Source organism: Solanum verrucosum, unplaced genomic scaffold (genome assembly GCF_900185275.1).
Source record: "Solanum verrucosum unplaced genomic scaffold, falcon-dt-bn FXZP01000255.1, whole genome shotgun sequence".
NCBI lineage: Eukaryota > Viridiplantae > Streptophyta > Magnoliopsida > Solanales > Solanaceae > Solanum > Solanum verrucosum.
In genome coordinates, this window is record NW_026020006.1 from 1,586,637 (window position 1) to 1,601,094 (window position 14,458).

Here is a 14,458-nt window from a genome sequence, read left to right on the forward strand (position 1 = left end):
AAAATTGTATATGTGCAAAATATATATTTCACATTTATCGATTTGATGTAAATACGTGAACGAATAAATTTTTATCTTACATTTGAGTTATTAGATGCTCATAGCACTCTTCTCCCATTTTCTTTATAACTTGCATTTTTATCTTTCAAATTTTATCACTCCATCCACTTCACAAATAATGAAAAATGAATAAAAGTAAAAATATGGAAAATATTGAAGAATAAAAGACGAAAAGAAAAAGGCACAAATATGATGATTCTATATAATTATGTTTAATGTTTTATAGAGTGTTTCATATTCACTATGAAGTTCGACTAATTTAATTAGATTTGTGTTGAAAGAGTAAATTAAACACTTTCTATCGAAGCGATCTCATTCTCAAATCTCGAACTCAAATAAATATTGCACTCCTCCGTAACTACACCTAATTAAACATGAACTATTAGCATGGCCAGCTTGACCAACCATCGTACTATCATAGGATGATCAATTTTTTGAAATTATTGTTAATATTATTGAATGATTCTATCCGAAGAATCTAGTGGACATAGCCCTAAAGTACGAGGGTCAAGTCATGACCTTGGTAACCTCGAAAAAAAATATGTATATATGCCTATATATTTAAATATGAGGTATATATTTTAATGGACATTCGTATTCATAAAGATCGGATAGCTTCATTGATACATAGTGAATTTTGGTTCGATTTCCCCTCCAAAATCCGCACACAAAACTCACGACATTTTTATAGCCACATACTAGTAATATCTCTCTTACTTCAAATCTTGAGTCAGCCTCGACAACATTATTATACTTGATTTTTTTGTCATGCAAAATCTAGGCAAACAAAACGATAGAATTGATTAAAAAAAAAAAAAAACAACAACAACAACTAGGCCAGCTAGGTCTTGCTAATATTTGTTGACGTCCCCCACAAATGATCTATGTATTATTTATAAATAGAATATAATCCTTCTTCACATGTTATTTTAGACTATATTTCATTCATTACTAAAATTGAGATTATTTTTATATATCCATCGAAGATCTATCAGAATATGACTCGTATACTTCTGATCATTCTTTTTATAACTCATTTTTAAAATTCTGAATTTGTCATTCTATACAATAAAGTAAGAATATAGAAAGGTGAATATAGACATGCATGAGTGCCAAATAGTACAATTGATGAGACTAGACAATATACAAAAAATAGGAGACAATGCCACATGCATGAAGTATTTTAGAGATGAAACTACTTTATACAGCATTGATTTTTTTATTTTTTAACATTATTTTATAGCTTTCATTTCCTAATCATATGATTATTTACTATATACATATGTCCTGATTTCCAACTTTTCATAAACCTAATTATTGAACTTTGGATAGTGACAGCACAAACCAGCTTTGAATTGAAAATTGGTTGGTTGGTTGGTTGGGTTTGGGGGTGGGGGTGTGGGTGGGGGGAAGTTGATTTGTTCCTTGTCTATCTGCATGAACTAACTTAGATACACCAGTGAATTGTCACATGACATAACAAGTGGTTTCAAACTCTTGTAAGAGCATGTGACTCTTAATAAAAAGCAAAGAGAAGTATTGAAAATAACCCTGAAATTAGCGAAAATTTAAGGGTATATTCATAGGCGGGCCCACATAGGTAGGTGATGGTGCATGTGCACCCGTTAACTTTGGAAAAAATTATTTATATATATGTACAGCTATCTTGAGAAACTGGTAAAAACTAAATATAAGTTACGGTGCACCCATGGAAAATAAAGAGAATGACACTTTTTACCATTGGTACAGATCAAAGAATTCGCCCTCGTGACCTGAGTTCAAGCCCAACCAATAAAGATGTGTTTTTAAAATTGTCAACAGTTTAGAGATGAAACTAATAATTCGAGCCGCGTTTAAGGTCTTTTCAATACTTCTTTCGATACTAAAATAACAAAACTACTCCTTAAAAAGTACTAAATAAATATTGTTAATTACTTGTTTTATACATACTTATATGCAAAAAAAAAAAAAAAAAAACTAAATATTTAACAAGAAATCATTCTTTGCATCATTATATTAAATCATTGCATTACTAATTCTTGCATGATTGATTTCATGTAAAACTTATCTTCGAATCAAACGATCGTACCCTTAATAATTAACGTCACTTTGATTAATATATGTACCTCTTTTTCATGATTACTTGTAGTTGTGTAATCAATTAATTAAACAGTTTTTGTTTCAATTTTTATTCATTCAGCTTTGTGAAGGGGCCTCCCCATATGATTTGATTCAAAAAGTTAATTAATAGTGAAATTGTTTTTCTATATTAAGTCTAATGATTAATTCAAGTCCAATGCCTGTCTAATCTAATGTCTTGGTGATTGTGAATATAAATTATTGTGTCTATTTCGAATATTTGACCATTTACTCATATAAATCCCTTAATTAGACATAACTTGTTCTAAATTCAATAGTACTAAAAATAGTCGGATAAAATTTTTTTTTTTTTTTTAGATGTACGATATAATAAAACAGACAAACTATACATGATTATACATATATTGTATATAGATTATATATCTGCTAACTATATTTAGTTATATAATTTGATGGAAAACACTTTAGATTCTAAAATCGTTAGCATAAAGTGAATGGACAAAAGTTGAACAACTTTTAATATTTTGTTTTTTGTTGTTTGGGGAGAAAACAGAAAAATGGCACGAGTCTATCAGTGAAAAGAGGACGTTCAAGATTTAATATATACGTATGAAAAATATTTTTTTATTGATATATTTCATACAATATTCTATATACGTAATATAATTTTTCGAGAAGGATGTCTGATTAGGCACCCTGAGCTAGCTCTATGTCGCTATGCTACTGATGATATTAAGTCTCAGGAGCGGACCCACGTTGAGCTAAGGGGTCTCAAGTGACACCCCTCCCTTGGAAAAAATAATAAGTATATATATTAAATGAAATGACATTATTTGTTAGAGGGTTGAACTCAAAACCTCTTTCAACTTAAAACTAATCCAAACCAATGAGTCAGGATATAACCTACTTATCTTTTCTTCTATAAATATCAATACCACTTTCTAAAATTTCTGGTATACGCCACTATTAAGGCTCGTAAAAATAGCGTACATTAACCACTTTTTAGCCTTACAATTAAAAGTAATTATTGTCGTAGATATAAATTTAAAATTTTACAAACTACACATGTTTCTAATTAACAAAACGTCAAGAATATTAATTCAATAAGTGATTAAACATCTTGTTCTCATATCAATTATTTTTGTGGGTTGAAAGTTTTCTTCTTCTTTTTTGCAATCGTCATTCACCGGCAATGAAACGACTAAAAAAAGCAAAAAAATTAAAGTAATAATATTGTAGTACAAGTCATTAAAATAAAAACCAATCAAATTGATTTCAGAATTTTGCATTATTATCTCATGAAATTAAATATCAAAATAAAAATTTGCTTGATTAATGGCTGGCCATAGCTTTAAGCAATAATTGAATATAATGCATGCATCTATGAATTTACGTACAAGCTAACACATGAAATGCTTTCCTTCTGTAAGAGTTTATAACCAACGAGGATTGTAGTAGAATAGTAAATATGATTTTTTATTTCTGACTACACGTTTCAGATATACATAGTTCCTTTGTTAGGAAGCATTTTATTATCAATATGGGACTTCTCCCGATACGAATATCAGTTAATTTAATCAAGCTTCAAATTCTAATTTATGAATTGCTTCTATGAGAGTATATTATAAGTTATGAATATGTAAAATTTGACAACATGTCTAATTGAAAATGTATATATATATATATATAATTCTTGATCAGATAGTATGATTCTAATCGAAGTACATGTAAATTAATTCAAACATCATGATTATAAAAAGAAAGTTCTTCTTGAACTCCATGCATGTTTGTATATATATATATATATATATATAGTTCAAGTACATTGCACATTCTAACTTTAACGTGCATTGATCTAAGGAGAAGAAGAGAAAGAAAGGACAACCAAATAATTAAGGCGCCCCGTGAGCTCTCTTAGCCTCTCTCCATTCTCCTATAACGGATGATAAGGCTTCGCGGATATCTATGTGTCAGTCAGTAGATTCATGCCAGCAAACAAGCATTGCAACACATCTTTTGAGAATATAAAATCTAGTCCTTTGCTCTTTCACTAACTTGCAACATCTTTCTCCAAATTCTTTAAATGTGAAGTGAATTTGTATCTCACAACAAATTCTAATATTTTCTTCATTCATGGCTTCAACCATAACTCTTGAGGAAGATAGATTTTTTTGTTATTTTTTTCTAAAATTATTATGTCAATAAATAGGAAAAACTCATGCATAAGTACTGATTGGACTGCCTAATAGTGGATTACCAATTTTAACCCTAAATTAATTATTATTTTTTCTAAAGAATATATTTGTTGTAATAATAGAAAAATCCAATACCGTTCAATATGTAAAAGGTTTTAGTTAGACCACGTAACCTTTTTAGTTTATATTATTTTAATTCTCCTATTAAGAATAATAATTAGAGGTTTTTGTGGCTCTTTTTTTTTTGGTTTTCCATCCGGTGTCCGGAGCCCACATTGGAGCTCCGACTAAATTTGGATTGCGCTCTGCAGGACCCATTCGGGGGTGGCGCTCCCAACAAGATTTTCTTCATACCCAGGGCTCGAACCCGAGACCTCTGATTAAGGGTGAAGCACTCCCACCAGTGCACCACAACCTATGTTGATTTTTTTTTTCTTTTTGTTGTTTCCTTAGGATTATCAAGAGAAAGTTAATTAATTAAAGTGGGATTTATAAGTGTGAACAAAGCCCTAGCTTCTAGAATTTGCTGTTTTTTCATGTCGAATAAGTGTTTATATTGTTTGCTTTGGTTGCATATGTTCATTCAGTACTAATACAAACGAAAACTTTTATTATCACACTTGGTAGTTTATTTTATTTTTTGAAAAGTCTAAAAGAAGTGGATATGGGCATATGTTGGGCAAGTATTATATATTCTTATTGAAGAAAATGTTTTTTACCAATTATCGAAGGTTGTGATGTGATGAATAGTTCTTTGTATTTTCTCAGAGGTGTCGAATTTGAATGAGGAAATCTTGGGCTCCCACACCACTTTGATTATGGGTCAGAGGTTATTGTAGTCCATTGGGCTTCTCTTTTCAATTTAAGATTGGACTTGGACTACGATATTCCAATTTATGGGCTACTCCATCTGGGCTTCAACTCTTTGGGCTGATTTAGGCCCACAATTTATTTATTTAGTTTAAAATCGAGAAAGAACGATAATTTAAAAATATTATATTCTATTTAGGTGAAGAATTGAGTAATAAAAAAAGAGAAGAAAATTCTTAATCGATTTCTTGAAATAATGAACTTTCTTAAATAATTTGGTGCTTGAAATGAACAATAGAGAGCAAATATTATATATTTAGGCGAAAAATTCGATGAAATATAATTAAGGAATGATTAGGTAAATATAGAATTGACCTAACCAACTACCATCCCTAATCCTATGCACGAATTAGTCGATACTTAGAGTGGATCCCTTGAATATCATGGTCTCATTGTTATCATCAACTATCATTGTTATTTCGATCTGTACATAATGTATCGATCATATTCACAGCCTTATTCCAATAGTTACATCTGAAAACATGTTCGTTCAATGACTCTATCAGCTAAGAGTGACCCTTCACCTCTTTTTTCTCTTTAAACGTGCAAAATTCGCTTTATCACATTTCAGCAATATAGAAATATTGAACAAATTGACAAGTGGGGTGGGGGCACCAAGCCTCTCATGATCAAAATCACTAAGTCAATTAGATTAGATAGAAAAAGACTTGATTAAATCTTTAAAATAATTTTACTATCAACTCACATTTTTTAAACAAATGTTTAAATTTTTCTTTCTCATGGGGGAGGCCCTTCACAAAGAATGAAGATAAATTAAAACAGAAACTGTTTAATATTTGATTACTCAACTAGAATTACTTGTACAATACTAAATTTAGACTTTAATTATTAAATAAGTCTCCATAAATAGAAGATTTGTTGAGGGTCTCTTTATGATTAGGTTTTGTGAAAGGATGGAGGATACATATAGACTGAATTAAAAAAAAGTTTAATTTAAAAAATGTCCAAAAATCAATGGTGCATAAATTAAGTTTTTTTTTTAACCGTTTTGGTGTCTGATATTTGCTTTGAGATCGGGCTTGACTAATTTGAATTCTCATCGAAAAGTACTACTTTAAAGGTTATAACATTCTCTATCGGTGATTCCATACCTAAGGCTGTACCAGAAACATTTGATTAAGGACGAAGGATCACATTTACCAATACGATCCATCACAATCATTTTTTATGGCCTCATCAATCTTCTAACTTTTACCTTATATAATGATGAATTCAGATCTGAGTTAAAAAACAAGTTGTTGAATATGTATCTAACTCTATATATTATACTATTAGGGGTCGTTTGGTTTGAATATGAGTTATGATGGGATAAGTTATGTTGGGATAAGTTATGTTGGGATTAGTTATGATGGGATAAGTTGTCCTGGGATTATTTCTTATTGAGTGTTTGGTTTGTTATATTCAAAATAATATATATTGATAAATTTTAAGAACAAGTTGTTTGTTTACAAAATTACCCTTCACTTTATTTAAACTTTTTAAATTTTTCTTTGTGAGCTTTAGTTATTCATTTTTTAAAATAAAACTTTTATTTTTTTTAACTTAAATATTTTTGTTTATGTATTCCCATGATAAGTACCATGTGTATTTAAAAATATAACTTTTTTCTTATTTAGCTTAAAAATAGAACTTTCCTCTTAAGTTTATTAAAGAGAAGAAAATTTATGAGAAATCAAAATAAAATAAACATAAGAATTAGTCAAATAAATTCATAAATAAAAATTATATTTATATAGTATAATTTTTTAATAGAAAAATATGTATAATTATCATAAAAATAAGGAGTAGTAAATATTATTATACATGGTATTAAAAAAAATGTAAATATACATAAATGTAAAAAATGATATATAAAAAGGATTTAAAGGGACATATTTGTCATTTACCTATTCTATCTCGGGATAAGTTATCCCGGGATTACTATACCACCCATGGGGAGGGATAACTTATCCCGGTACTAATTATTAATCCCGGGATAAGTTATCCCGGACTTGCCAACCAAACAACATAATTTTTTTTTTATCCCATCACTATTTCCTTATCCCATCACTATTATTTCTAATCCCTCACACCAAACGAGCCCTTATATATTAAGTACCTTTTTTTTATACTATAGTATGTGACAAACATTGACGTGACTTCTAATTAAGAGAAAAGAAGAAGATGATCATTGCCCTTCTTATTTGTTAATTTCACTATTAAACATGCAAATGTTTTTCTAACAACCATTGTTGATCAGTTTCCTTTGTGCCAACAATATTTGTACCTTTGCTAATTACAAATTTTAGGTTAAACATCATTTTCTAATAAAACAAGTTAGCTCTATGAGTTAACTTGAAGCTTATAGTGAGTTTGAGATTCTAATTCCTTTAAATAGGATTTACACCAAAATTATATATTCGGTTCGATCTATTGGTGAAGCCAAAATTTTCACTATTTAAAATATAATAAAATATGACGCATGAAATTGTCCAAGGGGACTCCCACCTGATTTGGCCGAACCCATAGCGTGTATCTCTCATATTAGAATACATAATCAACCAATCGAATTTAATAACTTTTGTTTAAATAATGAGCTTTTTTTTTATTGCCCATTCGGGGGTGGCGCTCCCAACAGGATTTTTCTTCATACCCAGGGCTCGAACCCGAGACCTCTGGTTAAGGGTGAAGCGCTCCCACCAGTGCACCACAACCCATGTTGGTAAATGATGCACTTACTATGGTTATAAATTCATTCACTATTTATAATTAACTGTAGAACTCAGTTATTATCATTTAAAGTCGTCTTAAAGTTAAAATTTTGACTCCACATCTACTCCCACAGATTCATATTGTCTACTCACTTATCACTTAAAATCGCTATTCAATCCTATTTTGCTCGTGCATTCTAATAGCAAAAATATAATAGTTGTACAACAAACTCCTTTTTCTTTTTATTTTTTGGCCTAAATTAATCTATACGTAAATTATGTGAAAATTTATGTATCATTTTATAAAATGTAGAATAAAAGTATAGATATTATAGTAAATAGTAACACATGAATTATTTTATGTGACAAAATTGCTCTCACTATCCTTAGATTTATTTTCTTATTTTTTTCCTTGAATATATGCAACAAGAAAATGACCCTTTATCCTTGAATAAATCAAGATCATTCATGATTAGAAATTTTGTGTAATTTGTCTTCAAACCAAATGACCGTTAAAGAGTATTAAATGACCTCTTAAAGATTAATTGTCCTTGAATAAATCAGACCATTCATGATTTGAGTTTTTTAATTTCACTAACTTGTCTTTAAATCAAATGACCTCTAAAAAATACTAAATCATACAAATAATTATTGGATTAAAAATCAATGATTTCATTCATTCTTAATTTGTTTTTGTAGAAATTTAGTTTATATGTAAGCATACATGTTTAGAACTTCATTAATTAAATGTATGCATGTATAGATATCTATAGTTCGAGCACTTTCTCATAATTCATATTCATAATTGAATTTTATATATCCATATCGCTTTATACGGCCCCATTTCATTGATTTCACTATTAAAGATTATCTTGTAAGATAGAGAATTTTTCAAATTATAAGTTATGTGGAACCACATTTATTTTTATATTGATATTAATTAGGTCTATTGCCTAGTACACACGGATGGAATCACATTTTTCAGAAGAAAAAAAAAAACAGTTACACCTACTCACTAAACACTATACTTCATCAATTCCTACAAATAAAGATTTTGATATATCGAAAATATCGTATTCAAGTAAAAGAAATTATTGAAGATGTTAACGAACAACAAATGAAAAATCAAAAAAATAATAAATATATTTATCAAGGAGAAGTAAACATGTTCCATTCAAAGATATTCTATGACATTCATGATGATGTTTTGATAAATTACAAATATTTCATGAAAAAATATAAAGGAAATAGTGGATTATATATATTAAGAACCTTCAATATATCTACTTGGATTATCATACATTTCTACACATTCTTAATATATCCTATTAAGAAAAGCCTCAAGTAACTAAAATTTTGGCTTCAAAGTGGAATAAATTTGTAATAAAGTACTAATTGCATGAGACTATATACTATATACAATCAATTTACTTCAATTGCTTGGCTATGGTTCTGCCAAATTTGAATCATTTACACTCCAATTGGTTACATTATTATCAGGTTTTATCATGAGACTTTGAATGAAGGCTAGCATCTGCAATATAATTGAATCATATAATATAAGTAACTGCAACATAATTTTAAAAAAAAATTGAATTATGAATTATGAGAAAGTGCTTACTGATGCAAATTTCTCATGTACAAATTTAGTTTTTTCCTCTGACTTTCTCTCTCATTCGCGAAGCGAAGGAAAGTCATGAGAAAGAGTACTTTTTTCTTATTTGAAGAACCATTATCATAGGATTTAATGAAAACATAGACGCCTTATTGTTTGTGTTTTCATTAAGTATAGACTTAAGATTAAGATTGAAAAAGTCGCAATAGATGGATAGTATCGGTTATGGACTTCTAATAAATGTGATTGACTCAATTGTAGATCATTTTTCATGCATATATGTCTAGGAATCGGAGAAGGAGAAACAAAATAATAAAGATAAACGAATTTCACGAAGTAAAAAAAATATATGTTCATAAAGCAGAAGTTACACATTGTTGATTTCAAACTCCTAGTTAATTCCAAGTACCAAATTAAGACAACAACCATTCAATGAATATATCACCTCGTTTTACCACTCATGCATAGGTGATTATGTCAAATTAAATAGGAAACACTCATGCATAGGTGATTAGACTGCACAATAGTTTATTACCAAATTTAACCCTAAATAATTGAACATTGAATTAATTCCTTTTGCTAAAGAATATTTCTTATAATGTTAGAAAAAATCAATGCCACTTGAAATGTCTTAAGGTTTTAGTTAGACCACGTAGTCTTTTTTAATTTGGATTATCTTAATCATCTATTAAGGATTAATTAGAGGTTTAAAATTAACAAGGTAGAGAGGGTATTATTCAATTTTGTGGCTCTTGTTTCCATTAATTTTTTTCATAGGATTATCATTAGAAGTGCTTTAATTTCCTTATTAATGAATGTTTATCGAAAAGATGTTCACTCCCAATACTAAACTAAATATATTGATGTATAATTGTCACATATAAATCGACCAAATCACGCGAAAAGGCGATGGGTGTTTGAGCAACCACAAGGCTCCATGTGATTTGCGTCATTGGGCGTGGTGGAGATGATGGTGGACTCTTGTTGGCGCAAATGTGTTGTTCAGTTATAAACTTTGAAAGAGTTAACTAGCAAATGTAATTATTATTATTTTCTACTATCGCGACACTTAATTTGACTAATTTAATAAGCTATATGTGGACAATTATATCCCTTTATTCAAATTTGAAAATAAGTAACAACAATTAAGATTGGGCTTGTAACACAATCTCAATTTTGGGGTAATCTATGGTAAGCATAAGGGATCTAAAATTATGGGCTTTCCCAACCCCACTTTTGACAAAAAGGAATTTTCATTAATAGCTACAGTTTGGTTCATAATTATCATTAGTAATTATAGTTTGTCTAATTACAATCCATAGCAACAGTTTGAGAGAGGAGAAATGTGAGTGAAATCGAGGGAGAAGAGAGACTGGCGAGATTTTGGAGAGAGAGGGAGAGAGGAGAGACATTAGATACAGATTGATACATGTTGTATTCAATAAATACAAACCCCTAACAACTCTTTGGGCCGATTTTAAACACACTTCTTACCCAACGATTTTATCAAAATCTCATCAGAAATAATTTTCGATGAGCATATGTTCAAAGGATTTTCAATAAAAGTAGATTGTTAATAGGAATAAAATAAATAGATGATATATGAAACTTTAGTTCAAACTTTATATTAATATTCATATTTAAAAATTTATCAAGTACATATAAAAATTAAATTCAAAACCTAGTAACTAACACATGATGTTACTAGTAATCAATTATTATCACATGATGTAGCACTATAGAAAAATTGTAAGAATCAATGATCAGCATGTGTAACGTAATTAAAAAATAAAATATTTTATGAGACATTTTTGTTTCTTTTTATTGACTGCAACCGACCATATAATAAACTATTATATTTGTTAAAAAACATGGATTTATTAATGAAAGAGCCCACTGTTCCAACTTCCAATGAAAACATCCTTAGCAAAATTAGCCAATTTTTTTGTTGTACTTTTTGTTTCTTCTTCTTTATTAGTTACACACCCATTTTCCATTCGACGTTCAATATCTATTTTAAAATTTGATTGATCCAAATTCACAACACATAAGCTTTTATTTAAAAAAAAGTCCTTTACTTATTTTCATTTTATTTTGATTCATGACTATAGTAATAAAGAAGGAGAATGAGTTGTAATGTAAATATTTTTAACAAAGAACCATTGATAGTTCTTTATTGACTAATAAGAGAATTTACGCTATCGAATATTTTCAAAGGCATAACAAAATATACGTTACCTTCATATCAAATACAATACTAATATTTAGCGTCTGATGCAAGTTTAACTTAATTCGTTATTAATATTTTATTTCAGATTCGCCTCTAGTCTATCACTAAATAACTCGTCATTAATATTTTTTTGATATTTTATTGCTAGCCTATTGTTAAATAGATTTAAAATATTTTTGTTGTTTTAACGAGAAAAAAATATTTTAAATAGTGTTCACATTTCCTTTTGATTCATGAAAATAATGATAGAGAAGGAGAACAAGCTAGTGCTTGTTTTAATTAGCTTTGTTATCAATAACATCATTAATTCTTTATTGATTAAGTAAATTTTTTTATGAGGGGTTCGTACATTTGAATCTATTGTGAATTATCAAATGTTTGTAAGATAATCATAATGAAAGTAGTCATACGCGTTTAATAAATATTGAAATATTTCTGACAATTATATAACTTTTAATCGGATATTTTAGGAATGTTTTTAACATCTTGAGATTTATTGTTCATTGCGATGTTCAAAGAACCTTAAATATCAACTTGATCTTTTTAAAATTTCACGAGTGTTTTTAACATTTTTAAATTTCAAATTGCTTTTAATATATTTTTTAAAACTAACATGGATTTATTCTTTGGATCTATTTCTTCATGATCTTCCTCGTTTCTATAGACTATAATCATTTAATTTAGGATAATATAATGATATTATAAAAAGAGAATCGAGATTTCACACGTATATTTTGAATTTAAATTCAAAATTCAAAATAATCATAATGCACATGATCACATGCATGAACATATCATAGTATTAAAATATTTCTGATAAGTATAATTTTTAATTAGAAATTTCATAATTATACCTTAATTACGTTTTCAAGTTTAAGGAATCTAATAATACCACCATAGTGGAACCAAAGAGCCCATGGTTTATATGTAAACAACGGTGTCAGAATTTTTATCAAAAGAGTCCAAAATATAAATAGTAAACACATGAAAAAGTTAAAAGAAATTCAATATATACTTACTATATATACATGAAGATAAAATGTTAATCACATATTAATAATGTAATTTTTCACCGCAGGAGGCTCAGATGAACCCCATCAACCCTACTTGGTGAAGCTAGCCCTTAGTTTTATGTGACATGCATTCCTATTTTAACTTTAAGCTAACTATGGTTAAAGATTAAAATAATTGATTGGGTATAAATATTTGGTTCAATTCCTCTAAAATTTCGTACGATGAATGAACGTATAATGAATAGAACATCAAATCAGAAATATAGACAAATTCTTGTGAGTCCTCATAAAAGTAAATTATGGAATGATAACATTTTCTTAGAAGTGCAAATAACACGATAAATGTTTATCCCTACCTGTAATTTATACCAAATAGATTCAAATTACAAGGTAATTAAATATTTATGCATATTCAATTGCAGATATGAATTTTGGTGTTATATATTTATTGATTTGGTGTAAACATCGATTGTAGATATGAATTTTGGATGTATTCTCTCCAATTTCGAAAAGGATTAACTCATACTATTATAAATAAATTTATAATTAGAAGGGAATTAAACTACCCAGGGAAAACTAATATGCTTAGAGGAGAATATTTTATTCTAATTAAGCTAATGCTTAATCAACTTCTCTAAGGACGTTTAATATAATTAAAGTAAAACATAGCCAATAGCATTTGGTTGACATATAGTTAGTACCAATAAATTTATTTAATATTTATATAAATATTGACACAAATGTGCCATGAATTGACATAAAACTATATTAGTGTGACATTACTTGACATTTAATTTATCACTAATTGCTTGTTGCAATTTTGGAAAATTAAGTTGAAGCAATAACTTTTTTAAATGAAGCAAATAAAAGTTTGCAAATATAGGTACCTCATGAGATTATTATTTTTTTGGGTCTAATGAGAAGATTAAAGAAACTTCTTATAATTTTGGTTGGCAAAAAAAGAAAAATAAGAAATAAATACCTAAAAGAAATTAAGAGATTAAACATATATAGCCCATATGGCCTAAAAAAATGAAAAGATTATTGAGTATGATTCATAAATCCATAGTGTACTAGGTTGTTGGCCATGATTAGGACATCATATACCCCACTTTTTAAACTATATGCATTATGATTTTTATATTGCCCTAACTTAGTAATTTTTGTTTTATAATTATTTGGTATTTGAAAGAGAGCGGAAGTCTTGAAGAAACAGTAAATTATTTTTATAAAATTTATATTATTTATATAGATCATATGTTTTAGTAGCTAGTGCACGATAAGTTATTTAGATTTATATTCTTTGAGGTATGATCTTTCTTCATACATTGCGTGATCAATAAAAAATGTGATCTACTATATGAAATTTGAATATTTATTATATATAAATCGAAAAACGCTTTCAATCAATATTTAAGATAATTAAGTTGATCATGACAACATTAATATAAACAAAAAAGTCTAGGATGATTATCTTTATTTTTGTCTGTTGTTGGTAATGATATCATATCAAGATGAAAATATATATTTGTTGTTGTTTTATGTGTTCATAGTCTAATTATTTATCATGACTGAATTGAACTAGATGTTCAATAATGATTTCGAGTTTAAATTTTAAAATTTTAATTTATTTTGATAAAAGATGTTTCTTTTAATAATTATTT